General features: G+C 43.7%; 1 protein-coding gene across 2 annotated transcripts in view; it reads left to right on the plus strand.

The window, feature by feature from the left end:
- Nucleotides 1–27,704, plus strand: part of LOC126471157 (zinc transporter foi) — a 156,265-nt gene that overhangs the window by 21,146 nt on the left and 107,415 nt on the right. For both annotated transcript variants that reach the window (XM_050099259.1, XM_050099258.1), the window contains exon 2: nt 9,615–9,696. The gene's annotated coding sequence lies outside the window, so the exon portion shown is untranslated. The remainder of the gene's footprint in view (nt 1–9,614; nt 9,697–27,704) is intronic.

Here is a 27,704-nt window from a genome sequence, read left to right on the forward strand (position 1 = left end):
GTCAAAGCAATATGGTGAAGGCCATTTAATTTTTAGTTTTGGTCATCTGTTTCTGTATGGTGCCTTTTGTAGCCCTTTCTCCACATCCCTGTCTTTAGCTGTCTTCTCTTATGTCAGTTTGGACTGACATATAGTCATTTTTTTAACTCTTCTTTGCCTTCATGTTGTATAGTTTTGACTTGGGCACATGTGGCCCCAGTTGTTTCTTGTGCCCTAAAGCAAAACAAACCAAAACCGACCCCAAAATGGATCATCATCTAAGCTGTCCCAGCCAAATTTAAACTCATTTGTCCACCTGGCAACAGAGTAATATGAAGGGGCAGAGTCCCCAGTATGTTCTGAAAACCAGCATGAATTTCCTTTGCCTTCATACCTTTATTTAAAACATACTTAATCTCTGCTTTATATCAATTTTTTTTGTCATTGTATATCGCTATAGAGGTACTACAACAAGAGAAGTCTGCACAACAGATCTGTGCCCAGAGCACTGACACATCATGTGTTTACTCTTGAAGGATTGGTGCCCTAGTGCTAGAATCTGGTGGTGATTCCACAAACTTTTCGAACCACCCTTGTAACTGGCTGCTCCATAGTAGTTCAAATGCACAACACATTAAATTTTATGCAAATAGATGGAAGACTATTATCTAGCACACATATTAGAGACTGAACCCCGCAGAATTTCAGGGGAGTAAAAGTATTATGAGGGAAGTAAAATTTATCTGTGGGTGGTGGGGGGATGTGCAGAATTTCATTTAGCCTTTAACTTGCCTGTGCTATGTGAGCATGTAACTTCACGATTAAATGTATAAAGGTTGGCTGTACAACAAGTATGTGTGAAGCTATAAGTGGGAAATGCAGGTCCACAGCCCATGAAGACAGAATGTGTGCAAACTCCCTATCACTGTGTGAGCTGTTTAGGTAGTCATCCTTTGTGGATCAGGTATAGCTCCTGTTATGCTGAGACATGAAACATTTGAACCGCTCAGATAGCCACGCACATTAGCATGCAGGTTCTTCGATTCAGGGAGGCGCTCTGGCCCTGGATCAAATCCACTCAGCTGATTAATGATCAGGGCCAGTGCGCTGTTGTGGATGTAATTTGTAGGCAGTTTCCTACATCACACCAGGGGAATACAAGGCTGGGTACCCACGCTGTGCCTCAATTACTTGATTCACAAACATCTAGAAAATAGAAAATGTTTGCACACTTTCACATTGATAGCACTAGTCACAGACAGTTGGTGGTGGGATGCTTGGTCATCCCTCCAAGGAAACAAGCTCCGGGCAGTCAAACCGCTCCCAACTGTTTGGACAACCTTCTCCCGACCATCTCGGCGAGAGGAGGTCCTTCTGACCAGGTTGCGGATTGGGCATTGCCGGTTTAGCCACCGCTACCTGCTCTCCGGTGACCCAGCCCCGCAGTGCCCTTGTGGTCAGGCATTAACAGTGTGCCATGTTTTATTGTCGTGTCCCCGTTTTAGTCAATTTCGTGTTGTCCTGTCCCTGCCATCTACTTTACCAGATGTTTTAGCTGATGACGCTCGAGCAGCTGCTCGTATTCTGCGTTTTATAACTTTAACTGGCTTGTCCAAAGACATTTAACCTTTTTACTTATTTTATCTGCATCCTTGTCAGGTCCTTCTGGTGTCCCCCCCTTCCCCTTGAGTTTTACTAGAATCCATGTGCTCTAACAACAGTGACTGGGCGCTAATGACCTCAGCAGTTGAGTGCCCTTAAACCCAAAAAAAAAAAAAAAAAAAAAACACAGACAGTTGGTGTATGTAAATTCCATCCTGGAGGCGGCGGGGAGTGACAGTGACAGGAAGGGCATCTGGCCGCACTCTACCAGTAACACTGCCAAATCCATAAATTAACATGCCCATCCTTTGTAGGTATAAAGGTCAGGAAAAAGATGGTGGTACTGTGGCATGAAAAATTTGTCAGCAGGCAAGATAAACTTCTTCTGCAGAGGTTGAGAAAGAAGTCTTTTAGTGTTTGCTACCTCTTTTTGTTTTCTCTGTCAAGGGGCATATTTTTGAAACTAGTGCATAAACGCAAGATTAAACTAGTGAAATAGGTACAAGTATTCATGCTTGCAGTTGCTCCTGTAACAAAATCACTGAACTTTAGCCTTCATATCCTCCAAAGCTGACTTTGAATGCAGCACGTCATCTAAATAAAAGCATTCTCTATCAGGAATCCAGAGGCTCCATTGCCATCCTCTAGATGACCACCATATTTTCCAAGTAAAGAAAACATTTCATCAAAAAATGAACAATCCCTTAGAAAGGCACAATAAAATCCTCAAAAAATGAACAATCTCTTAGAAAAAAATAGATTAGTAAATACTTCCACTGCATGATGAATAAAACTATGTTCAGAGCATAAATGTCACCATGGAAGAACATTAGCAGATAGATATGTAAAAAGACAGAACATAAATATAAGTTTAAACAGAACAGGATGTCATCCTCTAGTGGAATTGCTGCCGTTTTTTCCACCACCTGACTGAGCTTTGGCAATTGTTAAGCTTTACACCTACTATCTGCATTGCCCTCCAGGAAACCTGGTTCCCGGCAATGCGGATCCCTGCCCTTCATGGCTATAGGGGATATTACAAGAACCGTAGCGGCTATAATAGTGTGTCTGGTGGAGTTTGTGTCTATGTCCTGAACTCAGTTTGCAGTGAATCTGTGCCCCTTCAAACCACTGTTGAAGCTATGGCTGTCAGGATAAGGACGACGCAGGAAATAACTGTCTGCAATGTATATCTTCCTCCAGATGGTGCAGTACCCCTGAACGCATTGGCTGCACTAATTCATCAACTACCTAAACCTTTCTTCCTTTTGGGAGATTATAATGCCCATACCCCCTTGAGAGGTGGCACTGTGCTTACTGGCCAAGGTAGAGCTGTCGAAACTTTCCTGTCTCAACTCGACTGCTTCCTCTTAAATAATGGAGCCCCCACACATTTCAGTGTGGCTCATGGCACTTACTTGGCCATTGATTTATCCCTTTGCAGCCCAGGACTTCTCCTATCTGTCCAATGGAGAGCCCACGATGACTTTTGTGGAGCAACATAAGCGGTACCCCTCCGTGTTACAAGAATTATCCCCCAGCATTTCGCACCCTCAAACAGGGGATGGAAAGGAAAGCCCTCTCGTTCACTGAATGACACAGTGAACCCTATAATGCTCCATTTACAGAGTGGGAGCTCCTCGGCATCCTTGCACATTGCCGTAACACAGCTCCTAGGCCAGATCGGATCCACAGCCAGATGATCAAACATCTCTCGTCCGACTAAAAGCGTCATCTCCTCGTTGTGTTCAACCAGATCTGGTGCGATGACATCTTTCCAATGCAATGGCGGAAGAGCACAATCATTCCAGTTCTCAAACCCAGTAAAAACCCGCTTCATGTGGATAGCTGTTGGCCCATCAGCCTCACCAACGTTCTTTGTTAGCTGTTAGAACGTATGGTAAGGCAGCGGTTGTGTTGGGTCCTGGAGTCATGTGGTGTACTGGCTCCATGCCAGGGCCATTTCCAGCAGGGTCACTCTACTGTTCATAATCTAGTTTCCCTCAAGTCTGCCATCTGAACAGCCTTTTCCAGATGCCAACACCTTGTTGCCATCTTTTTTGGTTTACAAAAAACTTACAACACGATCTGGCGACATCATATCCTTGCCGAATTATATGAGTGGGGTTTCCGGGGCCCGCTCCCAATTTTTATCCAAAATTTCCTATCGCTCCATACTTTCCGTGTCCAAGTTGGTGCCTTCCATAGTTCCCCCCCTATTTACAGAAAAATGGGGTCCCGCAGTGCTCTGTATTTAGTGTATCTCTATTTTTAGTGGCCATTAATGGCCTAGCAGCAGCTGTCGGACCCTCGGTCTCGTCTTGTCTACATGCAGACGAATTCTGCATTTCATACTACTCCTGTAGTACTGGTGTTGCTGAGCAGTGCCTACAGGGAGCTATCCATAAGACTCAGTTGTGAGCTCTAGCCCATGGCTTCCAGTTTTCAACCGCGAAGTCATGTGTCATGCACTTCTGTCGGCGTCGTACCGTTCATCCGGAACCAGAACTTTACCTTAACAGTGATCCACTCAGTATAGTGGAGACATATCAGTTCTTAGCACTGGTTTTTGATGCCCAGTTGATGTGGTGTCCTCATCTTCATTAGCTGAAGTGGAAGTGCTGGCAGCACCTCAGTGCCCTCTGCTGCTTGGGCAACACCAACCAGGGTGCAGATCACTGTACACTGCTGCAGCACTGCAGAGCTCTTGTTCAATCCTGCCTTGACTATGGGATTCTAGTTTATGGGTTGGTGGTGCCCTCTGCGTTTCATTTACTTGACCCAGTGCACCATTGTGGCATTAGACTGGCAACAGGAGCTTTTAGGACGAGTCCGGTGACCAGCATCCTAATGGAGGTAGGAGTCCCTCCATTGAAGGTTAGGCATGCACAACTGCTCGCCAGTTACCTTGCACACATTCATAGTTCTCCTGAGCATCCGAATTACTGTATTCTTTTCCCATCCACGGAGGTTCGTCTCCCGCATCGGATACCCAGGTCAGGGCTTAAGATTGCGGTTTGCGTCTGATCTCAAGTGGAGTCCTTGCCTTTACCACCTATACTCGAGGTCCATTCAGATACACCTCCATGGTGTACACCTAGGCCAAAGCTTCACCTGGACCTTTCACGTGGTCCTGACTACTCAGTTAACCCTGCAGCTCTCTGCTGTCACTTCCTCTCGATTCTTGACATGTACTGGGACCATGAAGAGATTTGCACTGAAGGCTCGATGGCTGATGGCCATGTTGGCTTCGCATATGTTCATGGAGGACATACTGAACAGCACTCTTGCCAGATGGCTGCAGTGTTTTCATTGCAAAGCTGGCAGCCATTTCTTGTGCTCTTGAGTGCATCCACTCATCCCCTGATGAGTCGTTTCTTCTGTGTACTGACTCCTTGAGCAGCCTACAAGCTATCAACCAATGCTACCCCCACCATCCTTTGGTAGCAACCATCCAGGAGTCCATCTATGCCCTGGAACGGTCCAGTCATTCTGTGGAGTTTGTTTGGACCCCAGGCCACGTCGGAATCCCAGGAAATGAACTTGCCGACAGGACAGGCCAAACAGGACATGGAAACTGCTTCTGGAGATCGGCATCCCTGTAACTGACCTGCGATCATTATTACGCCACAAGGTTTTTCAGCTTTGGGAGACAGAATGGTGTAATCTCAGTATGCACAACAAACTGCGTGCCCTTAAGGAGACTACAGATGTGTGGAAGACCTCCATGTGGGCCTCTCGCCGGGACTCTGTGGTTCTCTGCTGGCTCCGCATTGGCCATATGTGACTAACACATGGCTACCTCCTCCGTCGCGAGGACCCATTGTGGTGTCACTGTGGCTCACATATGACTATTGTCCACATCTTGCGGGACTGCCCACTTTTAGTCACTGTGCAGCGGACTTTTAACCTTCCCAACATCCTACCTTTGGTGTTGGGCGACAATGCCTCAACAGCAGGTTTAGTTTTACATTTTATTTGTGAGGGTTTTTTTTAATCATACCATCTAAAGGTGGGCATTTAGCTTTCTTTCTTAGGTCACCACCCTCCCTCCGTTTAAACTCTGTCACACTTTCTTTGCGTTTGTTTGTCTTGGTGGTCGTCTTTTCCCTACATGTGTTCATCTCACCTTGTCTTTTTGGGGTGGACATTTTAATGTGTTGCAGAGTGGCTTACTCATCCTATTTTATCATTTTGATCAGCCAGCCCAGACCGTATGCTTTATGATTTTAATACCTTCTTCTGCTTTTCCATGTGGTGTATTTTTTAGATGTGGTGTTGTGTGTTTTTGTACCTTGAGCCTTGCTTGCGTCAGGAAAAAGGGACTGATGACCTTGTAGTTTGGCCCCCTTATACCCCAAACCAACCAACCACATAGTGGAAGGCTTGTCATTAATGTGTCTCAGAAAAAGAAGCAAGCAAAGAAATTGTCTTCTCGGTCTGACAATGAAAGACAATCTTTTTAAAAGCAAAAATGCACCTATTTTTCGTTGTAGTCCCCTTTGAGGCCCAATTATTTACTTCAAACATTTTTCTAGTGAAATGATTTCGTCTCTGAAGTGTGTCTCTGAAAGGCTGCAAAATACACATTTATAGCTATAATAGCCTCTTCACATGCTCAAAACACTTTCCATCAACTTTTTTTTGAAATGTGTGACAGACGAAACTTGTAGGCTGCACAGTTCTGGTAACTACTCCAACATTCATAGTTACATTCTGTCAGTTTTCCCATTTTCAGAGCACTTTTGTGGAAAAATAAATTTCCCTAAAAAGATTTTTCTTCTTCTTTTGCTATCCATGCCTCTTTGTGTTTTTTTTTGTTTGTTTGTTTTTTTTTTTTTTAACCAGAAAACTTGCATACCATTTGCCAGTTCTTATGCACACAGTTTTCTAGGTAACCAATGAAAAAAATCCCTTATGCGTACCAGGAAACATTAGCCATGTGAAATCAACACTACCATTTTCAGGAAAGGAATCTGTGCATAATATAGGTTGAATTTTGTTATAAATGGTCAAAAAATTGAATGTTGATATTATACAAATATGGCACACATAATGCACAAAGCATTATCATAATTCTTCCTATATAATGTGCCACATTCTTTCTCCTGATATGCTTCTGGAAACAGCCATTTTTAACACTTTTAACTGTTGTATGATTGACACAATGTTGTGCACTTTGTTTTATTCTGGGGTTGGACTTTTTGCACATTTGTCATATGTATTATCTTAGAGGGATGTTCAGCATATTTCAGTCAAGCTGCATCTGCCTAAATGGTCACTAACCTCGTATGAGTTTCTGTGGATATCAAACTGTACAAAACAAACAATTTTATGACTACATATTATGCCTGTTAGTACACTTGATTGAAACACACATAAGACTATGTAATAACTGTTAAAAAAACTATACCATAGCTGAAACTTGACATAAGATTAAATTTGATGTCACTGCCATTTTTGTATAAGTCTGAGAAATTCAGGAAAATAAATAACCTTAGAACAGAATACTAAGAAATATGCCGTATTATAGTACCATGGTTGGATGTTCCACGATTACATGACATTATGAAACACTAATTTGCTTCCTAATGCTATGATAGGATTAAAATGAACAGTTGTCTAAACCCTAGTCCCATATTGCTCTAATTTATTTAGTGATAAACTGTGGTCTGCATACTCAAAAAGTTTGTCACAAAACATACCCGATGGCTGCGGTTTCTGATACACGTTTCACTATTCTGTGCACAGAGGAAAGTATTTATGGGGAACTGTTCCTGTCTGTTAAAAGTGATGCTCAAAGAACTCGCACACACCTATTTCACAATAACCATATGCATCCTCATACTTAGAGATAATTGTTGTGCCTGTTTCCTTACTATCAGTCTCCAGTATCTTCATATCCTGTTGTTCCTGCAAGAGAGCATTCTGTAAGAAATCTATGGAGTTAATATTGTGCAAGAAGTTTTGCTCAGTCTAGTCACAATACATTTAAGTGATTTAGTAATGCCAGTAACATTTTTATCCCATTTCAGTAAATTGATAATTGAACTTTTCAGTCTCTCATCTGATGTTATCGTTACTATAACCCACATTTGTTTGGCTTTATTCTGAAGTTCTTGCATTCTAGTTGCAAGCCTTTCCAATAACATTTCTCAAGACCTTAATAGAATCTTTCGTATTTATGTACAATGGTTGGGTCTTCTTTATCCAACTGGGCAGAGGGAACTGTAGGTAAGACAGTTGCCTCATATTTGGAAGTGGGTCCTAAACTCCATCCAGTCATACAGATTTAGTTTTTTCATTATTTCCTCAAACTGTTTAAAGTAAAATGTGTGTCAGTTGCTTTGAAAAAGGGGCTACTGACTTTCTTTGCCACTCTGGTGCAGTCATAGCCATACAGTCTCTAATTATTTCGTTTCCATCAAGACATTGGCCATGTGACTGCTACCGGCGTGCCTTCTGCCTTTCATGTTGAATGCTGTTTTCTTGTTGTTGTACTGCTTGCCTAATGCTGCTACCTGTGCAGAGAGACAGCTTTCTGGCAGCTATGAAATACTTGTCATCTGATTTTAAGAAACTATTTGGTGAAAAAAATTTAGTTTTGCTCACATTACTATCTGAGATCTTCGATTGATAAACAGCTGAATTTCTTTTTTGCTACTGCACTGCATAAAATTAAGTAAAACATTGCTCAAAATTTTAGAGTTTGCAGAGGTAAAATTGCATTGCATAGACTTTGCAGTTTGTTGATTTTAGCTCATACAGTGTTGTGTATGAAATGTAGATAAGATATCAAAATTATATTTAAAATTGATAGCACAACACAGTGTCCTTTCATTTTCAAGCTATTGGTTTTTATATCTGGTAGATGGTTGCACTTGGTGTGCCCAATTCCATACCTGCGCATCCGGAATCACACTAATAACTTTTGTCATATTTCATAAACGGTTTAAGATATTAAAATGATTTTTTTTTTTTTGCAAATGATAGCACACAATGAGGCATGTATGTTGTATGATAAATAATTGAAACATTTTTGTTCATCAAGATATGGAAATAACATGTCCTCAGTAGCGAGAGGGAGAGCGTAAGCAGAATGGGTCGCATAAACACAAGTAAACATGTCCTCAGCACCTGGGGAGTGGCATAGCATAGCAGTGAAAGGGTTAAACTTTAACGTACATATTTCTTTCTCCCTGTAACTTTTTGATGCAGTTTCCACTCTTTCTGTCACTTGATATTCTAATGACTTCGGTCTTCCACTTTGGCTGCCTATTGGTACTGGGATTGTATTTTATGTACCTTTGGGGAAAGTAGTTTTCATTTTTTAATTATTAATGTGTGCTGTATTTATTGTTCTAGCTCTGTGCACTTCCTGTCAGTGATAGTCCGTGAAAGTTGAATGAATAAATCTGCAACAAGTATCCCCATCCAGTTATTCAGGTTTAAGTTTTCTGTTGTTTCCCTAAATAATTTAAGTGGAAGCCACAGTGGATCTTGCACAAAGGCCACAGTTAATTTCCTTCACTTATCTCATCTCATCTAAGTTTGAGCTGTCTCTCTCATGACATTGTCCTCAGGACTATGTTAAATCATAATCTTCCTTCCTTCCTTTCTACTGCAAGTTGCTTAGTGACTAAATGTCTTGCATACGTGTGTGGTTTTTATATCTTTCTTAATATCCCCCAACATCAATATTGGTGTTTCATAGTCTGTAACACATTAGTGATAGATTCAATATTGAACCTACCCACTCATGAGACATTTATGAAAATAATTAACAATTGCTATGCTACTTCTTCCCTACATTACTACTGAAAAAGTCAGTTGAAAGTATCTATGAATTTTGTTTGTGTGTAGTTTTTGTGTGGTATGTGCCTCAAAATAAAGAACAATAATTTTTTTTATTTTTTTTAATCGATTTTGCACGATTAGATTGTAAAAGTTATGTATAACAGTTGTTTGTATTCACAAGTTATGTGCAGTGTTCTACCTCCCAGCCAATGATAACTGTATTGTATTTTTTTCAGATTTTGGTGATAAATTTGTTCAGAAGTACAAAGCAATGACTGTAAACATGTAGCAAGACTGAAGGAAATTGTTAGCAGTGGGGTAAGTGAGGACAAAATATACTTTGATATGCCCTTGCAGAATAGTATGTTTTGTTCTTGGTGCCAGTAAACAGAACAATTTGAACATTTATTCAGAATGAGATGTTCCTACTAATTGAGAGGCTGAAATATAATTGCAACATGTGTTTGGATTGAAATACAGAGTTAAGAAATAAAATATTGGTGTAGATATTAACTTGTTTACATGACAGGCTGAAGGAGTTTGTGAAGATTTCTTGTATTGTTAGTAGTTCGTGGTCATATTCAGTTTCCTTTTACATGCAAGAAAATTACAACCTAGCAACAAATAAAAATAAAAAATGGATGTTTCATACCAAAATTAATTGGACATTGATGTTGTTTGCTTGTAATTTTCTTGTGGTTCAAGCTGTTATTTGAAGTGAACACGTTCGATGGTTTGTAGATTGAACTTCCCACTGTTTTATACATAAATGTTCCTTGTGAATATAGCCATGTGAGTTCTGTAGATTGTTACTACAACTGAATACTACCTGTTACTGGAAGAAAATAATTGTGCTATAACGAGTCACAACCATTGAGCTTTATTTTATTTTTCTACATGATATTAAGAACATGTTTTGTGATAAAAAGGTATATACTTCATGGTCCATCTGTCTTTGATTCTTCTATGTAGTGTTCTTTATGTTCTACGGTCCAAATAACTTTTGACTGGTTGGAAATCGCCTGAAGATAGCTTTACACTGTGAAATTATTAATATTATTTCTTCATAGTCAAAGAGAGTGCAAGTCTTACAGTTGATCCAGTGACAAAATTGTCTTTGCTGTCAACAACATTATTTTGTCTCCTTTAGGGGATTTGTGACTTCTTTGTGAGCTCATATGTGGCAACTATGGGGCCCTGATCCATTGTGGCATTCCTTCTTTTCCATGTGGTGCAGTATCTGCCTCCCCCCCTCCCCCCTCCTCTTCCCTCCTCCTCCCTCCTCCTCCCTCCTCCCCATACGTCTCCAGGACCTCACAGATCTGTTGTGAGCATATGTTTGGCAAACATGTGCATCCAAGCTTTTGCAGTGCTACTCCAGGTTTCTGTAGTGCAAATCTACCCTTTCCCTCCCATATACCCAGCCAATAATGATTGGGTATGGGACATGAAACTTGGGAGTTCCTGAGCTAGGGGTTGCTAAACATCACCAGTAAACCAGAAAGTCTGAACATGCTTCAGTGACCACTGTTGGGTGTTGCAGTGAAACATTGTGTGTCTCGGAGAACAGAGGTCTTGGCTTAACTGCTTGTATCATGAGGAAGTACAATCCTCTATTTAAAAAATGAAAGGAAAAAATCCAACCTCAATCTTAAAGGATGCTGCACACCAATTACATCCATAATCGTAAATTAAGGATAATCGCAGGATGTGGTGTCACACAACTTGGCACTACACAAAACTGGCGCTAATAGCGTAGGCACATAGGTAACACACACAGTACAGATCTGTAAGTCCACTGTATTGGTGATAAGTTGAGAAAACCGTCCCGAAACACATGTGCTGCAAAACGCTACTGTTTCCTGTGCATGTACCCTGACATCAATATGGGATATGATCACCATCCACACGCACACAGGCCGCACAATGGGTTGGCATACTGTGGATCAGGTGGTCGAGCAGGTGCTGGTGTATAGCCTCCCATTCTTGCACCAGTGCCTGTCGGAGCTCCTCAAGTGTCATAGGGTTTGAAGATGTGCAGCGATACATCGACTGAGAGCATCGCATATGTGCTCGATGGGGTTTAGGTCTGTAGTACAGGCAGGCCACTCCATTCGCCTGATATCTTCTGTTTCAAGGTAATCCTCCACAATGGCAGCTCGGTGGGACCGTATGTTATCATCCATCAGGAGGAAGGTGGGACCCACTGCACCCCTGAAAAGGCAGACATACTGGTGCAAAATGACGTCCCGATACACCTGACCTGTACAGTTCCTCTGTCAAAGACATGCAGGGGTGTATGTGCACCAGTCATAATCCCACCCCACACCATCAAACCACGACCTCCATATAGGTCCCTTTCAAGGACATTATGGGGGGTATCTGGTTCCTGGTTCACACCAGATGAAAACCTGGTGAAAATCGCTGTTCAGACTATACTCGGACTCGACCGTGAACATAACCTGGGACCATTGTTCCAATGACCATGTACTGTGTTCATGACACCAGACTTTATGGGCACTCCTGTGACCAGGGGTCAGTGAAATGCATCTCGCAGGTCTCCGGGCGAATAAACCATGTCTGTTCAGTCGTCTGTAGACTGTGTGTCTGGAGACAACTGTTCCAGTGGTTGCAGGAAGGTCTCGAGCAAGGCTACCTGCAGTACTCCGTGGCCGTCTGCGGGCACTGATGGTGAGACATTGGTCTTCATTTGGTGTTGTACACTGTGGATGCACCTACTGTAGCGCCTGGACACGTTTCCTGTCTGCTGGAATCGTTGCCATAATCTTGAGATCACACTTTGTGGCCCACGGAGGGCCTGTGCTACGACCTGCTGTGTTTGACCAGCCTTTAGTCGCCCTAGTATTCTACCCCTCATAATGTCATCAATATGTGTTCTTTGAGCCATTTTCGACACACAGTCACCATTAGCACTTCTGAAAACAACTCGCTGCACCGTACTCTGACGTGCACCAACACACCTCTGTGCATGTGGACTGCTGCCAGTGCCACCGTGGTACAACCGCAGGTCAAATGCACTGCATGGTCATACCCCGAGGTGATTTAAACCTGCAAACTGCCCACCAGAGCGTTGTTTCATCGTGTATAAGCATTATCCTTAATTTATGAGCATGAGTGTAGATGAATGGCTGTGAGGTGTAGCAGTGATCAGTGGGCAGCCTCTGGGATACCTGCTGCACTCCAGCTGTATCGGACTTCTTCGGGTCTGTCTGGATTGACTTGTTTCCCTAATGGCTGGTAGGGCTTCTCTATAGTCTTAAATAATAATAATAATAATAATAATAATAATAAAACTTCATACAGTATCGTTGGACGAGTAGGTTACAATGATAACGCCCAACCAAGAGGCCTCAGGTGTCCAGCCCACCTAAGAAATCTTCTAAAACTACTCATGACAGTTACAGTAACAGACCCTATCCTGTGGTTGTTAACATATTCATTGTTATTGAGAAATAAGAGGTAAAATTAAAAAAAAAGTCCCCATTTTTACAGTTATAAAGCTTTGGAAGGACTAGCATTGTTAGCCAAGTCAGTAAAGAGGTCGACAAATGGCACACTGCTGTAGTGAACAGGCCACTGAATTCTAAAATGCTTCATGAGTACCTGCTCACCAGTGATCTACAAAAGGTATTGAATTATAACAAACTAATTGTCAGCTGCAGGAACAGTATGTACCAAGATAGAAATGATCTGCTTCAGCAATGGAAAAAAAGAAGGTATAGTGGAAGTTAGTAGTATTATGAAAAAGGGTAACAGAAAACTGCAGCATCCATACTTATTTTTAATGCTACCAAACTTCCAGAGTACGTTTACGCAGGCTACATTTGCCTGAAAGTCTGACTGCATATTGCCTGCCACATGCACTGTTTTAAGTGCCAAGGGTTTGGACATACCACTGTAGGGCATACAGGTCAAACTTCATGTTGCAACTGTTTTTTTACATCCACATGAATGACGTATCCAGTGTACAACAATGGATAAGTGTTTCAGTTGCTACAACAACCCTATTTATTGTTGACAGAAAAATTCAGGAGATCAGGGTCATGCAACACATACCATACTCAAAGGTCTTTAAAGCAGTGTTCTCTGACCTTTGTCAAAACATTCACCTCAACAACAGAGCATCCCACTCCTAAGACACAGACTGTGAAAAGTACTGTCGACACAAGCTCCTGAAACTGAAAACATAATTGCCATGCACACCAGTGGAAAAATATGTAGAAATGAGGAATGCTGAATGGCTAGTGGCCAGATAACAGTAGGCCATTAATATTTCTTTTGATGCTCAAATGAAGAACAGAGATAAGAAAAGTACTATGACTTAAAATAAAGCTTCACTGTGACCAACAAAAGGAAAACATATAATCAAAACTACATTTAATGATGAGAGGTGAGTATGATGTCATCTTCAAAGAGCCATAGCCCATAGAGTGGCACACTTGATGTAGCGACTTCCCCATCCTTCCTCCTGCTTAGGAATTTCAGTGCACATAGTGTCATGGGTGAGTATCAAGCAGTCTGGAAGGGGTCTTCTGAAGAGCAACTACTTTCTGGTTTTGACCTGTGGTATCTCAAAGGTGGAACCCAACACATTTTAAAACATCTCATGGCTTGATCTCAGCCAGTGATCTCAGAATTTCCTCTTGCAGTCTTCTTACCTCAATACAGTGATCTGCACACAATGCTCTCTGCAAAATTGGTTGATCCTGTCAATAAAATTCCTCTGGGTTTGTGACCAGATTGTCAACTATAAAATTCTGAGGTTTCAGCTACTGTTGCAAGACACCTTCCTCAGGGTGTATTGCTAACTGCTGAATGGGCATTAGTTTGGTTACTTATATACTATGCAGGATTGCTGTCATTGGATATGAGGGTGAGGAGGAAGGATATTAGGATGATCTTTTCTTGGGCTTTGCATTGCGTGTTGTCATTGGCAGAAATAGGTGTTTTCTATCGGAGTATCCTTTATTGCTTGCCGTTGGTGGAAATCGGTGAATAGGACATTGAGCGTTGACTGCAGTTTGACGCTGTTTACTAACTGCCTAGTATCGACTAGGGTGCATCAGCACGCTGTTTCCCTCTGCCACTGTGGCCAACCGTGTGCCTGTTGCTTTGCGAGAGCTGTCCTGCAAAATTATCACTGCTGGCAACCAAGACGCTGGGGACTCGGCACTAGTCTTCTCTATTCATGTTGTTGGGTTGCTTGGCTATTTCTATAGCCTCTCTGAGCTTCCTCCTAAAACTAAACCGCTGTTTCACCAGGACATGGGCCTCTCGAAATTCAATCTTCATCCTACACTGTTCCTGGTGTTCTGCCACTGCTGATTTGTTGTATTGTTTGAGATGGATATATGTCTCATGTTCAGAAAACCTTGTGCTTATTGGACACCCTGTCTCACCTACATACACCAGTCCACATTTGTACCTGATTTCATATACTCCGGTGGCATGAAACTTGTCAATTGTATCTTTTGTCGAGCCCAGAATGTCCTTTATTTTGTTGTTGCTATGAAAAATCAGCTTAATACTTGCCCAATGGAGAATTTTGCGCAGACGTTTTGTGACCCCTTGTACGTATGGTAGCAGGACGGTGTTCTGTGCTTTGTTCTGCATTTCCCTGTTGCCTTCCTCCTTTGGTGCCATAATTTTATGTATCATCCTCATGTCGTAGCCTGTAGTTCCAAAAATGGACCTGAGGTTTTGTAGTTTAGCTTTGAGATTTTGTTCACTGATCCTGTAGGCTCTCTTAGTTAAAGTTTGCAGGGCTGATTTCTTTTGCATAGGATGGTGGTGGAAGGATATCTGTGAGCTAGTGCATCACTGTTTGATGACCACCTTTTTAGGTGGAAAGGGGATTTATGTGAGCAGACGGACAGTGTAGCTATGGGTTCCCCTCTATTGCCTGTCGCAGCAGACAGTTTTATGCAAGCGTTCAAAGAAACAGCACTTCAGTCCTCACAATTACGCCCAGATTGCTGGCTACGATGCTATGTTGACACCTTTGTCATCTGGCCACACGGAGAAAAAGAGCTTCAGAACTTCCACCACCATCTCAATGAGCAGCACAGCAAAATTCACTTCACTATGGAGATAGTAAAGAATGGGGTACTGCCTTTGCTCGTTGTGGAAGTTTACCGTAAGCCTGATGGCAGGCTTGGACACAGAGTTTATAGGAAGCCCACCTACACACAGGTACCTGCATGCATCCGCCCACCGCCATCCTACTCAAAAGAAATTGGTCCTGAAAACTTTAACTAAGAGAGCCTACAAGATCAGTGCTGAATACAATCTCAAAGCTGAACTACAGAACATCAGGTCCATTTTTGGAGCTAATGGCTATGACATGAGGATGATTCATAAAGCTATGGCGCCAAAGGAGGGGGGCCACAGGGAAATGCAGAACGAAGCACGGAACACCATCTGCTACCATACATACAAGGGGTCACAGAACTTCTGGGTAAAATTCTAGGTCGGGCAGGCATTCAGCCGATTTTTCATACCAATGACAAAATAAAAGACGTTCTGGGCTTGGTGAAAGATACAATTGACAAGTTTCACACTTCTTAACATGTGTACCATAGTTACCACTCCTTTCCACTTACTTATAAATTCTTGTTTCTTAAATTAGTTGCCTTTAAAACTGATAAAATTTTCATGTCGTACATGAGTTTTTTCGATTATTTATAACTTCAACAGTGGTTTAATGTGAAACAGTAACAATTTACAATCTCTGGGGTAATTTTATAACCTCGCAATGATGTAAATTATGTATTTATTTTTCAGTATTGTATAGTATACGTGTGTGGGTCGTTTGTCCACACACAATCTGTATTAAAGGTTTCGCACTATTTCCTTTATATTAAATATTCAATGAACAGTCTAGATCACATGTAAATTGCTTATATTTTGTTTGGTGATCTGTTTTTGTCTTTTATCAGACCATTTCTGTACTGTGTAAACGAGAGTATTTCATATTATAAATGATCAAGGAATTAATACAATCATAGAAGTAAAATAACATAAAATAAATGTCTGGTATACCCTTGTTGACAGCAGGAGCAGAGTGGAACAGGCTGCCCTTGAGGCATATGAAACACTGCTGAGGAACTCAGTCACTCATGGTTTTATAGCGAAAGCTCAGCCAACTGCCTCCAGCATATCACCACCAATAGCTAATCGTAGAGAACCATTACCGTAATCTGTGTGAGCAGTTTGTAAACATATATTATTACAAGTTAAAGTCATAGAGAAACCCATCGAGACATGCATTAGAAACTTCTCTTAAATAGAGTATCATGTCTCGCCCAATGACACTGGCTTATTCAATGTAGCCGCCCCCCCCCCCCCCCCCCCCCACAGGTGCTTGTATCCATGTGAATGTGACAGAGATAGTTGATAGGATGCCAACTAATTATCAGCTAATACGTTTATTTAGCATGAATATAGTTCTTAATGTATGCACACAGTTTGTTCATTAACACTGTGATACTACTGTTATCACCATGGTCGCTCCTTTTAAATTAATAACGATAGCAACCTCGATATACATGTTGTTGCTCATCTGCGCAAAATGTGTGCTGCATTTTGTAATCCATATTTTAGATATGTCGTGGTCATTGAATTTGTACAAAAAGAAATGGTGTGGCATTGTAAATGATAATTTTACAACTATTTTATGACAATTGTACAACAGGCAACTAAAAACTTACATATATGTAAAAGACAACTGCAGATAACTCCACTGAAAGCAGTACTCATTGACTCCCACATCACTCCTGACTGGATGCCACAACATCTTTGGCTCATGGCGGAACTTAACAGCTCACATTCATTGCCCTGGTAACCAGTTGGCATCCTATCAACCATCTCTGCCACACTCTCATTGATAGAAGCACCTGTAGAAAGCAGCATATATTGATTTGAGCCAGTGTTGTTGGGCAAGACATTATGCTCTATTTTAGAACAGTTTATAATGCATATCTTTTATATACATTCATAATATCCCTAACTGTTTTTTCTATGACTTAACTTATAATAATATATGTTTACAAAGAGCTCTCACAGCTAACAGTAATGGTTGTCTGTGATTGACTATTTTGACATTATGCAGGAAGTGGTGGGCAGAGCTTTCGCTATAAAACCACAAGTGACTAAGCTCTACTTGACTGTGTTCTACATGCCTCCAGAGCAGCCTGCTCCATGCGAAGGGTATGTCAGCCATTTTTTTTTTTTTTTTATTTTTTTTTTTTTTTTTTTTTTTTTTTTTTTTTTTTTTATTCATTCCTCGATCACTTACAATATGTAATACTTTTTTATCCAGAGTAAAAAAATAGTCTGATGATTGTCAAAAAAAAAACAGTCTGAAACCAGTCACCAAATGTGATATATACAACTTACATGCAATCCAAACTATTTTGTTGAAATAATTTTAATACAGTTTTATCGATCGCTGCTTTCCTAAGGACAGTGTTCCAAAAAATTCTAAAAATTCTATTTCCTTTGGTAGTGTATGCCAGTGAATTGATAGTCATGTTAGTTTTCATGTCAGATTATGTGTGTAGTGACAACATAGCCAGGCAGATGCATGAAAATGGGATACTTTGATAAAGTACAAAGATTCAGTGGTAGACCTTAATGAGTTAAATTGAAGCACATGGTAGTCTCATAAACAAATTATTGATAGATGTGACTTTAAATGGTACAATTTACATGCTTTCATTTACACCTTGCAGCAGTATTAAAAGTTAGTACTCACTGAAGGTATTGTTTATCTCAAAATGATACTGGAGGACTGACTTTCCCTTTTGAATTACTTATGACTGTTGTTATATTTGGTACTTTTAACATGCACTAGACAATAATAGTGCTGCTGTTTACTAAATATATGTAAACACTTGTATCTGCATCAAAGTGTGGTATGTGCTGATGAAGTGAATGACTGTTGAGGTAAAACAACCTCCAGTGGACAACCTCTTGGGCACCTGCCATCCTCCAATTGTGTAAGGCTTGCTCAGGCATGCAGGGCTCTGCCTGGCCTGATGGCCTCCCTGCAGGTCTGGGGGTTAGAATAGGCCCAAGGTGTTCCTGCCTGTCATAAGAGGTGACTAAAAGGAGTCTCACATGTTTTGGCCTTTAAGTGACGGTCCCCTGTAGGGTTTGACCTCCAGTTTTCCAAATTTTCCCAAACAGCGAGCCAATTGGGGAAGGGCGCCTTACATGGTGCATTGTGTCCCTCATGCACTGATACCTCACACATCCTTCATCGACATGGATCTGAACTTCCGCTCATTCTCCAGCTGTTGGGCGAGGTCACCCCCCTGGGTGCATTTTCCTCCATCCACTGCGCAGTATCGTTTTCTGCACTGATGATGATTATGGACTTGTTTGCACCTGATACACAGCACGGTAACCAGTCTGTTGTGGTGGGGCTGCCCGGTACCATGTTGGTTGTAGCCCCCTGACTACACAGGGATCGCTCTGCTGACGCATGTGTCGTTAAGCCCCCACGTATTCCAAGGAGTAGATGCCTGTCACCCTGGGGCATCGGGGCTCCCGGCAGTGGCTATCCTGCCAGGTGGCCTTTGCTGCGGCTGGGTGGCGCCCGTGGGGAGGCCCCCTGGTCAGTGGCATTAGGGCGGATGATACACAATGAAGTGTACTATGTCATCTCTAAGTGGATGATGTCTAACTACAATGTGAAGAAGTAGGACCCCAATACGTTCCCTTCCCTGCCCACACCATGGGAGAAGGCCATGCTAGGTGTGGTGTCACCGCCAGACACCACACTTGCTAGGTGGTAGCCTTTAAATCGGCCGCGGTCCGTTAGTATACGTCGGACCCGCGTGTCGCCACTGTCAGTGATTGCAGACCGAGCGCCGCCACACGGCAGGTCTAGAGAGGCTTACTAGCACTCGCCCCAGTTGTACAGCCGACCTAGCCAGAGATGGATCACTGACAAATACGCTCTCATTTGCCGAGACGATAGTTAGCATAGCCTTCAGCTACGTCATTTGCTACGACCTAGCAAGGCGCCATAGCATTTGATAATTAATATTGTGAATCATGTACCGTAACGAGAGATGTTCTACAATTGTGGATTAAAGTTAAGTATTATATCAACTACATACTTTATTTGCTACTATTAATTCCCTTAACTGTTCCAGATCTCACGCCAGTCAGCGTGTAATTAAACGCGTGCATTTCGGCCTCCTCTAGCAACACAGTGTTGGCTCTTCTGCCAACACTACACTAGATATGACAGCAGATCTTACTCACCTCAGTACCTCGTATGTACGACAGCTGATGGGGCATCCTTCATGTCGACGAAGCCTCAGTTTTTTGTGGAGCATTTAGAGGACAAGTTTGGGGAGGTGGAGGGATTGTCCAAAATGCGATTGGGGTCTGTCTTGATAAAAAAAGCATCCTCTGCCCAGTCATGGGTACTACACGCCTGTGACAAGCTGGGGGATGTTTGTGTTTCCATCATGCCACATAAGAGCTTAAATATGGTTCAGGGTATTATATTTCACAGGGATGTTCTTTTGCAGTCTGATGACAAGCGGCACGCCAACTTAGAGCGATGAGGAGTCCAGCACGTACATAGGGGTCCAAAGGATAATCAGGTAGCCACCGGTACCTTCATCTTGGTCTTCTAGGGTGACACGTTACCCGAGAAGGTCAAGGTGATGGTATACCGGTGTGATGTCCAGCCATATATCCCTCTTACGATGTGGTGCGTAAAGTGCTGGAAGTTCAGGCATATGCCTTACCACTCTAATTCCAGCATCATATGTCGCTACTGTGGATGCCCCTCACATCCTAATACTTAATGTGGTCCTGCCTCCCATCTGTGTCAGCTGGGTAGAGCACCATTCCCCTTGTTCACCAGACTGCAGGATTTGCCAGAAGGAATGGAAAATCATGAAATACAAGACTCTGGACCAGCTGACCAACACTGAGACTAAGAGGAAATTTGACCAGCTACATCCAGTACCTCTGACATATCATCTTACGCCGCCACTACGAGAACAGTTCTGGTCCCATCCGTTCAGTCAATTTCATTCGGCTCTGAGAGCCGTAAGACTACGCCTGCCCCCTTGATCGTGGAGGGCACTTCACTCCCTGTAGCTCCTGCACCGTCTGCCTTGGGAGCACTCCCCCCCCACCATCTGGGACCTTAGTCCTCACTTCTCACCCAGAGAAGTGTAAGTCTTCTTTGGCTCCTGTCACTAGGAAGAGGTCCCTTGGGTCCCTCCCTTCCCAGCTTTCTACCAGTGACACCCGCCAATGACTGAAGTGCCCAAAAGCAGCTGGTTGTAGGGCGTCGCGATCCTCCTCAGTCCCGGAGACTGAATCAAAGAAGCCCTACCAGCCAGAGAAACCCAAGGAGCAGTGAGAGAAATCCAAAAAGACGACCCCTAAGAACAAGCAAATTGCAGTGGCACACACACAACCGATACACCTACAAGCTTTCTTTGCGTCTGAGGATGAGGTGGAGATTCTGGTGTCCACTGAGGACCCAGATCTCGCTGGACCCTCAGACACAATGGATATAGACTGCTCAGGAACTAAGTCGGTGGGAGCAGTTGACCCATGAGGCGTAAACTACCTCATTGAGCGTTTCATTTCTTCCGTGCCTCACAATAACGTCATCCTCCAATGGAATTGCTGCAATTTTCTCCACCACCTGACTGAGCTACTGAGCTACAGGAGCTGTTTTCTGCATTGCCCTCCAGGAAACCTGGTTCCCGGCAATGCGGACCCCTACTCTCTGTGGCTATAGGAAATATTACAAGAACCATAGCAAATATAATAGTGTGTCAGGTGGAGTTTGCGTTTATGTTGTGAACTCGGTATGTAGTGAACCTGTGTCCCTTCACACTCCTTTTGAAACTGTGGCTGTCAGGATAAGGATGACGCAGGAAATAACTATCTGCAATGTGTATCTTCCTCCAAATGGTGTGATACCGTTGAACGTCTTGGCTGCACTGATTCATCAACTTCCTAAACCTTTCCTCCTTTTGGGAGATTTTGACGCCCCTTAACCCCTTGAAGGGTGGCACCATGCTTACTGGCTGAGGTAGGTCGAAAATTTACTGTCTCAGATCGACCTGTTTCAATGTGGTTCATGGCACTTATTTGGCCATTGATTTATCACTTTGTAGCCCAGGACTTCTCCCATCTGTCCACTGGAGAGTCCATGATGACTAGTGTGGTAGTGACCACTTCCTGATCTTCCTGTCACTCCCCCGGCGTTGTGCCCATGGACGCCTACCAAGATGGGCTCTAAACAAGGCAGACTGGTAAGCTTTCACCTCTGCTGTCACCGTTGACTCTCCCCCACATGGTACCATTGATGTGATGGTTGAGCAAGTCACTAGAACGATCGTTTCTGCGGCTAAATTTGTGACCCCTTGTTCCTTAGGGCACCCCCGGCGGAAGACAGTACCTTTGTGGTCACCGGAAATTGCTGAGGCCATTAAAGAGCATAGGCGGGCTCTACAGCGGCGTAAGCAGCACCCATATCTGGAGCACCTAATAGGTTTTAATCGGCTCTGTGTCTGCATTGGCGAGCTTATTAAAAGATAGAAACAGGAGTCTTGGGAGAGGTAAGTCTTGACCATTGGGTGCCATATGTCACCTTCCCAAGTCTGGACAAAGATCAAACTTGTTTTTTGGGTACCAGACCCCAACAGATGTCCCCGGCGTTACCATCGATGGTGTGTTATCTACTGACGCAAACACGATTGCCGATCACTTTGCTGAGCACTATGCTCGAGCCTCTGTGTCGGAGAATTACCCCCAGCCTTCCACACTAACAAATGGTAGATGGAAGGGAAAGTCCTCACATTCACTACACGCCACAGTGAACCCCATAACGCCCCATTTACAGAGTGGGAGCTCCTCAGCCCCCTTGCAGATTGCCCCAACACAGCTCCTGGGCCAGATCAGATCTACAGTCAGGTGATTAAACATCTCTCATCCAGACTGCAAGCGACATCTCCTCATCATCTTCAACCAGATCTGGTGTGATGGCGTCTTTCCATCGCAATGGTGGGAGAGTAAAATCAAGTCCAGTGCTCAAACCCAGTAAAAACCCACTTGATGTGGATAGCTATCAGACCATCTTCCTCTCCAACATTCTTTGTAAGCTGCTAGAACATATAGTGTGTCGGCAGTTGTGTTTGATCCTGGAGTCATGTGGCCTACTTTCTCCATGCTAGGGCAGTTTCCGTCAGGGTTGTGCTACCACTGATAATCTTGTGTCCCTCGAGTCTGCCATCCGAACAGCTTTTTCCAGACGCCAACACTGTGTTGCCGTCTTTTTTGATTTATGAAAAGCTTACAACATGACCTGGAGAAGTCATATCCTTGCCACATCATATGAGTGGGGTCTCCAGGGCCTGCTCCCGATTTTTATCCAAAAATTTTGTCACTCCCTACTTTCCATGTCCAGGTTGGTGTCTCCCATAGTTTCCCCCATATCCAGGGGAATGGGGTCCTGCAGGGCTCTGTATTTAGTGTATCTCTATTTTTAGTGGCCACTAATGGCTTAGCAGCAGCTGTAGGGCCGTCCATCTCACCTTCTCTGTATGCAGAGGACAACTGCATTTGTACTGCTGCTCCAGTACTGGTGTTGGTGAGCGGTGCCTACAGGGAGCCATCCACAAGGCGCAGTCATGGGCTGTAGCCCACGACTTCCAGTTTTCAGCCGCAAAGTCGTGTGTTATGCACTTTTGTCGGCATCGTGCCACTCATCTGGAACCCGTACTGTACCTTAATGATGATCCACTCACTGTAGTGGAGACATATAAATTCTTAGGACTAGTTTTCGACGCCTGATTGACTTGGCTTCCTCACCTTTGTCAGCGTAAGAGGAAGTGCTGCCAGCACATCAGTGCCCTCTGCTGCCTGAGCAACACCAACTGGGATGCAGATTGCTCTACATTGCTGCAGCTCTACAGAGCCCTTGTTCAATCCCACCTTGACTATGGGAGTCTGGTTTATGGTTCAGCGGTGCCCTCAGCGTTGCGTTTACTCGACGCACTGCACCACTGTGGCATTTGACTAGCAACAGGAGCTTTTAGGGTGAGTCTGGTGACCAGCGTCGTGGTGGAGGTCGGAGTCCCTCCATTGAAGTTTAGGCGTGTACAACTGCTCGCCAGTTGTGTTGCACACATTCGTAGTTCTCGTGCACATCTGAATTACTGTCTTGTTTTCCCAACCACTGTGGTTCATCTCTCGCATTGGCAGCCCAGGTCAGGGCTTAAGCTTGCGGTTCGCGTCCGATCGCTTCTGTCTGAACTGGAGTCTTTCCCTTTACCACCTCTGCTAGAGGTCCATTCATGTACACCTCCAGGGTGTAAACCTCTGCCGAAGCTTCGCCTGGACCTTTCACATGGCCCTAATGACTCAGTTTCTCCCGCAGCTCTCCGCTGCCACTTCCTCTCGATTCTGACGTGTTCCGGGGCTCTGAAGTGGTTTACACCAACGTTTTGATGGCTGATAGTCACATTGACTTCGCCTACGTTTACAGAGGCCATATTGAACAGCATTCCTTGCCTGATGGCTACAGTGTTTCACTGCAGGGCTGGTGGCTATATCTCATGCTCTTGAGCACATCCATTTGTGCCCTGGGGAGTCGTTTATTCTGTGTACTGACTCCTTGAGCAGCCTACAAGCTATCAACCAGTGCTACCCTCGTCATCCTTTGGTAGTGACCATCCAGGAGTCCATTTATGTCCTGGAACGGTCCAGTACTTCAGTGGCATTTGTGTGGACCCCAGGTTACTTCGGAATCCCAGGCAAGGAACTCACTGACAGGCTGGCCAAACAGGCTGCATGGAAACTGCTTTTGGAGACCGGCATTCCAATAACTGACTGCGTTCATTATTTCGCCACAAGGTTTTTTGGCTTTGGGAGACACAACGCCATAGTCTCAGTATGCACAGCAAACTGCGTGCCATTAAGGAGACTACGAATGTGTGGATGTCCTCCCCATGGGCTTCCCGCAGGAACTCTGTGGTTCTCTGCGGGCTCTGCATTAGCCATGCTTGGATGACCCACGGCTACCTCCTGCACCGGGAAGACCCACCTCAGTGTCAGTGCGGAGCCCAGTTGACAGTGGTCCATATTCTTTTGCGCTGTCCTAGTTTGGCTGCCCTGACACATCATCTTTGGTAACTAGACTCGTTATGATTAATTTTAGCAGACAACACGTCATTGGTTGATTTGGTTGTACACTTTATACATGAGGGTGGGTTTTATCATGATCTATGTTTTAGTGCATGTCCTTTGTCCCTTAGTGTCCTCCATCTTAGTGCTCTTAGAATGAATGTTTTAATGTGTTGCAGAGTGACTGGTTTATCCTTTTATTTTCGTGACCAGCCTTCCACGGTAATCTGCTCTCCTATTTTACTCTCTTCTACCTGTTTCTTGGGTCTCTCTGTGTTTTTCTTGTCCTCTTTTGTTCCTTGTAGTGTTCATTGCTCTTCTGTCATTCTTGTGGTTTTTCCTTCGTCTCAGTATTGTGCTGTATGTCTAGTTTGTTTTATTCTCTCCCTTTTGGAATTGTTACAATAGGACCAAGGGACCGATGACCAAGCAGTTTGGTCCCTTTCCTCCCTTTTAAGCAAACAAACAAACAAACAAACCAACCAACCTGGGCTGTTGGATGTTTCCTTAGCGTCTCGTGGGATCCTTGTGGAACAGTCTCACCAAACTGCTACTCGTGACGGAATGGATGTACCGTCAGGTAGTACCTACACCCACTCATCAAAGAGAGATCGGTTGATCAGTCCTCCCAAGGAGAAGTCTCAGAATTATGGTAACAGGGTGTTAGTGTTGTATAACACTTTGATTGTAATCAAGAGAATGGGGGAAACTTTGAGAAGGTGTCTCCTTTCTATATTCACAAGGCATTGGAAGATTGCTGGTTCCCTCAAAAGTGTAAAATGACTTCTTAATGGAACACTACTAGTTGAAACTGCTACCAACAAGTATCTTCAGCATTTGGGATGTAAGGCCTTAGGTGACTACCCAGTTGAGGCTGAGTTGCATAACACCCTCAACTTTAGTTAAGGTGTGGTTACCTTTTCCAATATAATGGAATGGACCCCACAGAGTTATGTGAAGAATGGAAAAATATGGGTGTCACAGAAGTGCAGAACTATGTGAAGAGAGTCAGTGGCACATTGGAAAAAAACCTGAAACATTTATTCTAACGTTTAGTACTCCAGAATTATATGAATATGTCCTTGCAGGCTATATCCTCCTTAAGGTTTGCCCGTTTGTTCCTAACCCAGTATGATTCTTCAGATGTCAAAGATTTGGCCATTCCATTATGGGATATAATGGTGTGCGTGGTATCTCTGTGAATACCGATGCCTACACTGATCCAGACACTGTTGACGAACAGTTTGCTTTTCATTATGCTCGAGCCTCCGCACCTGAGAATTATCAGCCTGCATTTCGTGTCCTCAAACAGCAGGCAGAGAGACTCCTTTCCAATTTGCTACATGTCATCTGGAACCTTATAATGCTCTGTTCAGAGAGTGGGAATTCCTGAGTGCTGTAGCCCTTCACCCTTTGCCCTGACATGGCTCCAGGGCAATGCCACATCCACAGCCAAATTCTTTAACATGTAACAGTGCCATTTTCATCCTATCTGGGGCAAGGGCGAGTTCCCATCTCAGTGGCTAGAAAATGTGATCATCCGGGCACTGAAACAAGGTAGACACCACCTTGAGATGGACAGCTATCACCCAGTTAGCCTCACTAATATTTTCTGCAAATTGCTCGATCATACAGTGAACTGACTACGGTTCATACCTGTAGTCTTGGGATCTTATGGCTCTGTCCTAGGGAAGTTTTTGCCAAAGCCGTTCTGCTGTTGACAATTTGATGTGCGTGGAGTTCGCTATTCAGTAAGCTTTTACCCGGCACCAACATCTTAACACTATCTTTTTTCACTTGTATAGGGCTTGCTACACCACATGGTGTCACCACATCCTCACTACCATCCATGAGTGGGGTCTCCAGGGCCAACTCCCGATTTTTGTGTGGGACTTCTTGTCTCACCATATGTTCCAGGTCAAATGTAGTGCTTCCCACAGTACTCTCCTTATACAAGAGAAAGGGGTCCCACAGGGCTCTGTATTGAGTATGCCTCTTTTGCTAGTGGCTGTCAGTGGTCTAGCTGCAATTGTAGGATCTTCAGCGTCACTCTCCCTCTATCCTGACAACTTTTGCATCTACTATTGCTCCTCAACTGTTCTTGTTGCTAACTGCCAACTGCAAGCTGCCACATGAAAGGCACAGTCCTCCGCCCTCACCTATGGCTTCTCCCCACATCGAGACATGTGTCAAGCACTTCTGTCACTGTCATTCTATCAATTACCTACCAGAACTCTACGTCGAGGACCAAATGTTCAATGTGGTTAAGTCTTATAGTTTTTTGGGATTGGTCTTTGATGCTCATTTGAAATGACTTCCCCACCATTGCCAAATTAAGGAAATGTGTTGGTCACACCTTAATAATCTTTTGCTGTCTCAGTAACACCAGCTGGGGTGCAGACCACTCTACACTTTTGTGACCCAACAAAACTCTGATGCTGTTATGTCTTGATTGTGGGAGCCTGGCACATAGCTCAGCATCACCTTCAGCATTGCAGATGCTGGACCCAATACACCATTGTGGGGTCAGACTTGTGACAGGTGCCTTTCAGACCGGCCCTGTGAACAGTCTCCTCGCAGAGGCTGGTGTCCCTCCACTACAGATTAGGTGCCAAGAACTGCTGCTCAAGCATCCAAACAAAATACAATTTTTTTGTGGTAGGGAGATCCACCTCCCACAACAGAAGCCAAGTACTGGAGTCACGATTGTAGTTTGCATACAGTGTCATACTTCCCTCATTGTCACATCTTGTCAAGGAGTAATCATGTATGCCTCCATGGTGTGTACCCTGTCGTTGGGTCTGCCTCAACCTCACCTTTGCACTGAAAGACTCAATAGACCCTATGGTTATTTGCCACCTGTTTCTGGATGTCCTTGATGCATTTCCAGACTCAGGTGTGGTATACACTGATGGCTCTTCGATCGATGGACGAACCAGTTTTGCCTACAGACGTGCACGATACAGTGAACTACACTCCCTGCCGAATGGATGCAGTGTATTCATTGCAGAATTGGTGACCATTGTTCGATCCCTTAGCCAGCCCTTGGCCACCTTTGTTCTTGTACTGGCGAGTTGTTCTTTAATCAGCAGTGGCTCTTCTGAATAGTCTTCAGGCAGTCAATCAGTGTT

This window comes from Schistocerca serialis, chromosome 3 (assembly GCF_023864345.2).
Source record: "Schistocerca serialis cubense isolate TAMUIC-IGC-003099 chromosome 3, iqSchSeri2.2, whole genome shotgun sequence".
Lineage (NCBI taxonomy): Eukaryota > Metazoa > Arthropoda > Insecta > Orthoptera > Acrididae > Schistocerca > Schistocerca serialis.